The sequence below is a fragment of the Triticum urartu genome, chromosome 6A (assembly GCF_056163025.1).
Source record: "Triticum urartu cultivar PI428250 chromosome 6A, HENAU_Tu73, whole genome shotgun sequence".
NCBI lineage: Eukaryota > Viridiplantae > Streptophyta > Magnoliopsida > Poales > Poaceae > Triticum > Triticum urartu.
Window position 1 is genome coordinate 528,754,603 of NC_141878.1, and position 9,310 is coordinate 528,763,912.

Below are 9,310 nucleotides of genomic sequence, written 5' to 3' on the forward strand. Positions count from 1 at the left end.
AACCCTTTACGACGAACTCTTTTACCACCTCCATAATCGAGAAAATTCCTTAGTCCACTAGTTACTAACGATAACTTTGACCGCTGTCCTGTGATCCATTCTTGAATCACTCTTGTACCCCTTGACTGACTCATGGCAAGGCACACTTCAGGTGCGGTACACAGCATAGCATACTGTAGAGAGCCTATGATAAAAGCATAGGGGACGACCTTCGTCCTTCCTCTTTCTTCTGCCTTGGTCGAGCTTTAAGTCTTAACTTCATACCTTACAACTCAGGCAAGGACTCCTTCGACTGATCCATCTTGAACACTTTCAAGATCATGTCAAGGTATGTGCTCATTTGAAAGTACCATTAAGCGTTTTGATCTATCCTTATAGATCTTGATGCTCAATGTTCAAGTAGCTTAATCCAGGCTTTCCATTGAAAAACACTTTCCAAATAACCCTATATGCTTTCCAGAAATTCTACATCATTTCTGATCCATAATATGTCAACAACATATACTCATCAGAAATTCTATAGTGCTCCCACTCACTTCTTTGGAAATACAAGTTTCTCATAAACTTTGTATAAACCCAAAATCTTTGATTATCTCATCAAAGCGTACATTCCAACTCCGAGATGCTTACTCAAGTCCTTAGAAGGATTGCTGGAGCTTTGCCTTCTCACATACAACCTTTCCTCAAGAAAATCGTCGAGGAAACAATGTTTTGACATCCTATTTGCAAGATTTCATAAATAATGCAGTAATCGCTAATATAATTCCAACAGACTCTTAGCATCGCTACGAGTGATAAAGTCTCATCGTAGTCAACTCCTTGAACTTGTCGGAAAACATCTTAACGACAAGTCGAGCCTTCTTAATGGTGATACTTACCATCATTGTCCGTCTTCCTTTTAAAATCCATATGTACCTAACAGCCTTACGACCATCAAGTAGTTCTTCCAAAGTCTACACTTTGTTTTCATACATGGATCCTATCTCGGATTTTATGGCCTCGAGCCATTTATCAGAATCCGGGCCCACCATCGCTTCTCCATGGCTCGTAGGTTCATTGTTGTCTAGAAACATGACTTCCAAGACAGGATCATGTACCACTCTGAAGTAGTACGCATCCTTGTCATCCCACGAGGTTTGGTAGTGACTTGATCTGAAGTTTCATGATCACTATCATATGCTTCCACTTCAATTGTTGTAGGTGCCACAGGAACAACTTCCTGTGCCCTGCCACACACTAGTTGAAGAGACGGTTCAATAACCTCATCAAGTCTCCACCATCCTCCCACTCAATTCTTTCGAGAGAAACTTTTCCTCGAGAAAGGACCCGATTCTAGAAACAATCCCTTATTGCTTTCGGATCTGAGACAGGAGGTATACCCAACTGTTTTGGGTGTCCTATGAAGATGAATTTATCCGCTTTGGGTTCGAGCGTATCAACCTGAAACTTTTTCACATAAGCGTCGCAGCCCCAAACTTTTAAGAAATGACAGCTTAGGTTTCTCTAAACCATAGTTCATACGGTGTCATCTCATCAGAATTACGTGGTACCCTATTTAAAGTGAATGTGGTTGTCTCTAATGCCTAACCCATAAACTATCGTGGTAATTCGATAAGAGACATCTTGGTATGCATCATATCCAATAGGGTGCAGTTATGATGTTCGGACACACCATCACACTATGGTGTTCCAGGCTGTATCTCGGACTAGAGTAAGTATCTCGGAGTTGGAATGTATGCTTTGATGAGATGATCAAAGATTTTGGGTGTATACAAAGTTTATGAGAAACTTGTATTTCCAAAGAAGTGAGTGGGAGCACAATAGAATTTCTGATGAGTATATGTTGTTGACATATTGTGGATCGGAAATGATGTAGAATTTCTGGAAAGCATATAGGGTTATTTGGAAAGTGTTTTTCAATGGAAAGCCTGGATTAAGCTACTTGAACATTGAGCATCAAGATCTATAAGGATAGATCAAAACACTTAATGGTACTTTCAAATGAGCACATACCTTGACATGATCTTGAAAGTGTTCAAGATGGATCAGTCGAAGGAGTCCTTGCCTGAGTTGTAAGGTATGAAGTTAAGACTTAAAGCTCGACCAAGGCAGAAGAAAGAGGAAGGACGAAGGTCGTCCCCTATGCTTTTATCATAGGCTCTCTACAGTATGCTATGCTGTGTACCGCACCTGAAGTGTGCCTTGCCATGAGTCAGTCAAGGGGTACAAGAGTGATCCAAGAATGGATCACAGGACAGCGGTCAAAGTTATCCTTAGTAACTAGTGGACTAAGGAATTTTCTCGATTATGGAGGTGGTAAAAGAGTTCGTCGTAAAGGGTTACGCCGATGCAAACTTTGACACTAATCCAGATTATTCTGAGTAGTAAACTGGATTCGTATAGTAGAACAGTTGTTTGGAATAAGCTCCAAATAGAATGTGGTAGCTGCATCTAGGAGATGACATAGAGATTTGTAAAGCACACACGGATCTAAAAGGTTCAGATCCGTTGACTATAACATCTCTCACAAGCATAACATGATCAAACCTAGAACTCATCGAGTGTTAATCACATGGTAATGTGAACTAGATTATTGACTCTAGTAAACTCTTTGGGTGTTAGTCACATGGGGATGTGACCTTGAGTGTTAATCACATATCGATGTGAACTGGATTATTGACTCTAGTGCAAGTGGGAGACTGTTGGAAATATGCCCTAGAGGCAATAATAAATTAGTTATTATTATATTTCCTTGTTCATGATAATCGTTTATTATCCATGCTAGAATTGTATTGATAGGAAACTCAGATACATGTGTGGATACATAGACAACACCATGTCCCTAGTAAGCCTCTAGTTGAGTAGCTCGTTGATCAATAGATGGTTACGGTTTCCTGACCATGGACATTGGATGTCATTGATAACGGGATCACATCATTAGGAGAATGATGTGATGGACAAAGACCCAATCCTAAGCCTAGCACAAGATCATGTAGTTCGTATGCTAAAGCTTTTCTAATGTCAAGTATCATTTCCTTAGACCATGAGATTGTGCAACTCCCGGATACCGTAGGAGTGCTTTGGGTGTGCCAAACGTCACAACGTAACTGGGTGGCTATAAAGGTACACTACAGGTATCTCCGAAAGTGTCTGTTGGGTTGGCACGAATCGAGACTGGGATTTGTCACTCCGTGTAAATGGAGAGGTATCTCTGGGCCCACTCGGTAGGACATCATCATAATGTGCACAATGTGATCAAGGAGTTGATCACGGGATGATGTGTTACGAAACGAGTAAAGAGACTTGTCGGTAACGAGATTGAACAAGGTATCGGGATGCCGACGATCGAATCTCGGGCAAGTATCGTATCGCTAGACAAAGGGAATTGTATACGGGATTGATTAAGTCCTTGACATCGTGGTTCATCCGATGAGATCATCGTGGAACATGTGGGAGCCAACATGGGTATCCAGATCCCGCTGTTGGTTATTGACCGGAGAGTCATCTCGGTCATGTCTGCATGTCTCCCGAACCCGTAGGGTCTACACACTTAAGGTTCGGTGACGCTAGGGTTATAGAGATATTAGTATGCGGTAACCCAAAAGTTGTTCGGAGTCCCGGATGAGATCCCGGACGTCACGAGGAGTTCCGGAGGTAAAGATTTATATATGGGAAGTCTTGTTTTGGTCGCCGGAAAAGTTTCGCGCATTATCGGTATTGTACCGGGAGTGCCGAAAGGGGTCCGGGGGTCCACCAAGGGGGTCCACCTACCCCGGGGGGCCACATGGGCAGTAAGGGTGTGCGCCTTGGCCTATATGGGCCAATGGAACCATCCCCAAGAGGCCCATACGCCAAGAGATAAGGGAAAGGAAGAGTCCTAAAGGGGGAAGGCACCTCCTAGGTGCCTTGGGGAGGATGGACTCCTCCCTGGCCGCACCCTTCCTTGGAGGAAGGGCCAAGGCTGCGCCCCCCCTCTCCCTTGGCCCTATATATAGTGGGGGAAGGGAGGGCAGCCACACCTAAGCCCTGGCGCCTCCCTCTCCCTCCCATGACACATCTCCCTCCTCCCGCAGCGCTTGGCGAAGCCCTGTTGGAATCCCGCTACTTCCACCACCACGCCGTCGTGCTACTGGATCTCCATCAACCTCTCCTTCCCTCTTGCTGGATTAAGAAGGAGGAGACGTCGCTGCTTCGTACGTGTGTTGAACGCGGAGGTGCCGTCCGTTCGGCGCTAGGATCATCGGTGATTTGGATCACGACGAGTACGACTCCATCAACCCCGTTCTCTTGAACGCTTCCACGCGCGATCTACAAGGGTATGTAGATCCACTCCTCCCTCGTTGCTAGATGACTCCATAGATTGATCTTGGTGATACGTAGAAAATTTTGAATTATTGCTACGTTCCCCAACAGTGGCATCATGAGCTAGGTCTATGCGTAGTTTCTATGCACGAGTAGAACACAAAGTAGTTGTGGGTGTTGATTTTGTTCAATATGCTTACCGTTACTAGTCCAATCTTGTTTCGACGGTATTGTGGGATGAAGCGGCCCAGACCGACCTTACACGTACTCTTACGTGAGACAGGTTCCACCGACTGACATGCACTAGTTGCATAAGGTGGCTAGCGGGTGCCAGTCTCTCCCACTTTAGTCGGATCGGATTCGATGAAAAGGGTCCTTATGAAGGGTAAATAGCAATTGGCATATCACGTTGTGGTTTTTGCGTAGGTAAGAAACGTTCTTGCTAGAAACCCATAGCAGCCACGTAAAACATGCAAACAACAATTGGAGGACGTCTAACTTGTTTTTGCAGGGTATGCTATGTGATGTGATATGGCCAAAAGGATGTGATGAATCATATGTGTGATGTATGAGATTGATCATGTTCTTGTAATAGGAATCACGACTTGCATGTCGATGAGTATGACAACCGGCAGGAGCCATAGGAGTTGTCTTAATTTATTTATGACTTGCGTGTCAACATAAACGTCATGTAATTACTTTACTTTATTGCTAACCGTTAGCTGTAGTAGTAGAAGTAATAGTTGACGAGACAACTTCATGAAGACACGATGATAGAGATCATGATGATGGAGATCATGGTGTCATGCCGGTGATGATGATGATCATGGAGCCCCGAAGATGGAGATCAAGAGGAGCAAAGTGATGATGGCCATATCATGTCACTATTTGATTGCATGTGATGTTTATCATGTTCATGCATCTTGTTTACTTAGAACGACGGTAGTAAATAAGATGATCCCTCATTAAAATTTCAAGAAAGTGTTCCCCCTAACTGTGCACCGTTGCGAAAGTTTGTCGTTTCGAAGCACCACGTGATGATCGGGTGTGATAGATTCTTACGTTTGAATACAACGGGTGTTGACGAGCCTAGCATGTACAGACATGGCCTCGGAACACGTGCAAAACACTTAGGTTGACTTGACGAGCCTAGCATGTACAGACATGGCCTCAGAACACAAGAGACCGAAAGGTCGAGCATGAGTCGTATGGTAGATACGATCAACATGAAGATGTTCACCGATGATGACTAGTCCGTCTCACGTGATGATCGGACACGGCCTAGTTGACTCGGATCATGTAATCACTTAGATGACTAGAGGGATGTCTATCTGAGTGGGAGTTCACAAGATGAACTTAATTATCCTGAACATAGTCAAAAGGTCTTCGCAAATTATTGTTGGGGAACGTAGTAATTTCAAAATTTTCCTACGCACACGCAAGATCATGGTGATGCATAGCAACGAGGGGAGAGTATGATCTACGTACCCTTGTAGATCGCAACGAAAGCGTTGACACAACGTAGAGGAAGTAGTCGTACGTCTTCTTCCCGATCCGACCGATCCAAGCACCGTTACTCCGGCACCTCCGAGTTCTTAGCACACGTTCAGCTCGATGACGATCCTCGGGCTCTGATCCAGCAAAGCGTCGAGGAAGAGTTCCGTCAGCACGACGGCGTGGTGACGGTCTTGATGTACTACCGACGCAGGGCTTCGCCTAAGCACTGCAACAATATGACCGAGGTAGAATATGGTGGCAGGGGGCACCGCACACGGCTAAGGAACGATCTCAATGATCAATTGTGTGTCAAGAGGTGCCCCCTGCCCCCGTATATAAAGGGGCAAAGGGGGAGGGGTGCGGCAGCCATAGGAGGAGTCCTACTCCCGCCGGGAGTAGGACTCCCCTCCAATCCTATTCCAAATAGGACTCCCCAAGTGGGGAAAGAGAGAGGGGGTGGCCGGCCACCTTCCCTAGTCCTAATAGGACTAGGGAAAGGGGGGAGGCATGCAGCCCATGGGGCAGCCCTTTCACCTTTCCACCAAGGCCCATGTTGGCCCATTTGGCTCCCGGGGGGTTCCGGTAACCCTCCCGGTATTCCGGTAAAATCCCGATTTCACCCGGAACACTTCCGATGTCCAAACATAGGCTTCCAATATATCAATCTTTACGTCTCGACCATTTCGAGACTCCTCGTCATGTCCGTGATCACATCCGGGACTCCGAACAACCTTAGGTACATCAAAATGCATAAACTCATAATAACTGTCATCGTAACGTTAAGCGTGCGGACCCTACGGTTCGAGAACAATGTAGACATGACCGAGACACGTCTCCGGTCAATAACCAATAGCGGGACCTGGATGCCCATATTGGTTCCTACATATTCTACGAAGATCTTTATCGGTCAGACCGCATAACAACATACGTTGTTCCCTTTGTCATCGGTATGTTACTTGCCCGAGATTCGATCGTCAGTATCCAATACTTAGTTCAATCTCGTTACCGGCAAGTCTCTTTACTCGTTCCGTAATACATCATCCCGCAACTAACTCATTAGTTGCCATGCTTGCAAGGCTTAAGTGATGTGTATTACCGAGAGGGCCCAGAGATACCTCTCTGACGATCGGAGTGACAAATCCTAATCTCGAAATACACCAACCCAACATCTACCATTGGAGACACCTGTAGTACTCCTTTATAATCACCCAGTTACGTTGTGACGTTTGGTAGTACCCAAAGTGTTCCTCCGGCAAACGGGAGTTGCATAATCTCATAGTCATAGGAACATGTATAAGTCATGGATAAAGCAATAGCAACATACTAAACGATCGGGTGCTAAGCTAATAGAATGGGTCATGTCAATCAGATCATTCAACTAATGATGTGACCTCGTTAATCAAATAACAACTCTTTGTTCATGGTTAGGAAACATAACCATCTTTGATTAACGAGCTAGTCTAGTAGAGGCATACTAGTGACACTTTGTTTGTCTATGTATTCACACATGTATTATGTTTCCGGTTAATACAATTCTATCATGAATAATAAACCTTTATCATGATATAAGGAAATAAATAATAACTTTATTATTGCCTCTAGGGCATATTTCTTCAGTCTCCCACTTGCACTAGAGTCAATAATCTAGATTACACTGTAATGATCCTAACACCCATGGAGTCTTGGTGTTGATCATGTTTTGCTCGTGGAAGAGGCTTAGTCAACGGGTCTGCAACATTCAGATCCGTATGTATCTTGCAAATCTCTATGTCTCCTACCTGGACTAGATCCCGGATGGAGTTGAAGCGTCTCTTGATGTGTTTGGTCCTTTTGTGAAACCTGGATTCCTTTGCCAAGGCAATTGCACCAGTATTGTCACAAAAGATTTTCATTGGACCCGATGCACTAGGTATGACACCTAGATCGGATATGAACTCCTTCATCCAGACTCCTTCGTTCACTGCTTCCGAAGCAGCTATATACTCCGCTTCACATGTAGATCCCGCTACGACGCTTTGTTTAGAACTGCACCAACTGACAGCTCCACCGTTTAATGTAAATACGTATCCGGTTTGCGATTTAGAATCGTCCGGATCAGTGTCAAAGCTTGCATCAACGTAACCTCTTACGTTGAGCTCTTTGTCACCTCCATATACGAGAAACATATCCTTAGTCCTTTTCAGGTATTTCAGGATGTTCTTGACCGCTGTCCAGTGATCCACTCCTGGATTACTTTGGTACCTCCCTGCTAAACTTATAGCAAGGCACACATCAGATCTGGTACACAGCATTGCATACATGATAGAGCCTATGGCTGAAGCATAGGGAACATCTTTCATTTTCTCTCTATCTTCTGCAGTGGTCGGGCTTTGAGTCTTACTCAATCTCACACCTTGTAACACAGGCAAGAACCCTTTCTTTGCTTGATCCATTTTGAACTTCTTCAAAATCTTGTCAAGGTATGTGCTTTGTGAAAGTCCAATTAAGCGTCTTGATCTATCTCTATAGATCTTTATACCTAATATGTAAGCAGCTTCACCGAGGTCTTTCATTGAAAAACTTTTATTCAAGTATCCCTTTATGCTATCCAGAAATTCTATATCATTTCCAATCAGTAATATGTCATCCACATATAATATTAGAAATGCTACAGAGCTCCCACTCACTTTCTTGTAAATACAGGCTTCTCCGAAAGTCTGTATAAAACCAAATGCTTTGATCACACTATCAAAGCGTTTATTCCAACTCCGAGAAGCTTGCACCAGTCCATAAATGGATCGCTGGAGCTTGCACACTTTGTTAGCACCCTTTGGATCGACAAAACCTTCCGGTTGCATCATATACAACTCTTCTTCCAGAAATCCATTCAGGATTGCAGTTTTGACATCCATCTGCCAAATTTCATAATCATAAAATGCGGCAATTGCTAACATGATTCGGACAGACTTAAGCATCGCTACGGGTGAGAAAGTCTCATCGTAGTCAATCCCTTGAACTTGTCGAAAACCTTTTGCGACAAGTCGAGCTTTGTAGACAGTAACATTACCATCAGCGTCAGTCTTCTTCTTAAAGATCCATTTATTCTCAATTTCTTGCCGATCATCGGGCAAGTCAACCAAAGTCCATACTTTGTTCTCATACATGGATCCCATCTCAGATTTCATGGCTTCAAGCCACTTTGCGGAATCTGGGCTCACCATCGCTTCTTCATAGTTCGTAGGTTCATCATGATCCAGTATCATGACCTCCAGAATAGGATTACCATACCACTCTGGTGCGGATCTCACTCTGGTTGATCTACGAGGTTCAGTAGTATCTTGATCTAAAGTTTCATGATCATCATCATTAGCTTCCTCATTTATTGGTGTAGGTTTCGCAGAAACAGTTTTCTGTGATGTACTACTTTCCAATAAAGGAGTAGGTACAGTTACCTCGTCAAGTTCTACTTTCCTCCCACTCACTTCTTTCGAGAGAAACTCCTTCTCTAGAAAGTTTCCGAATTTAGCAACAA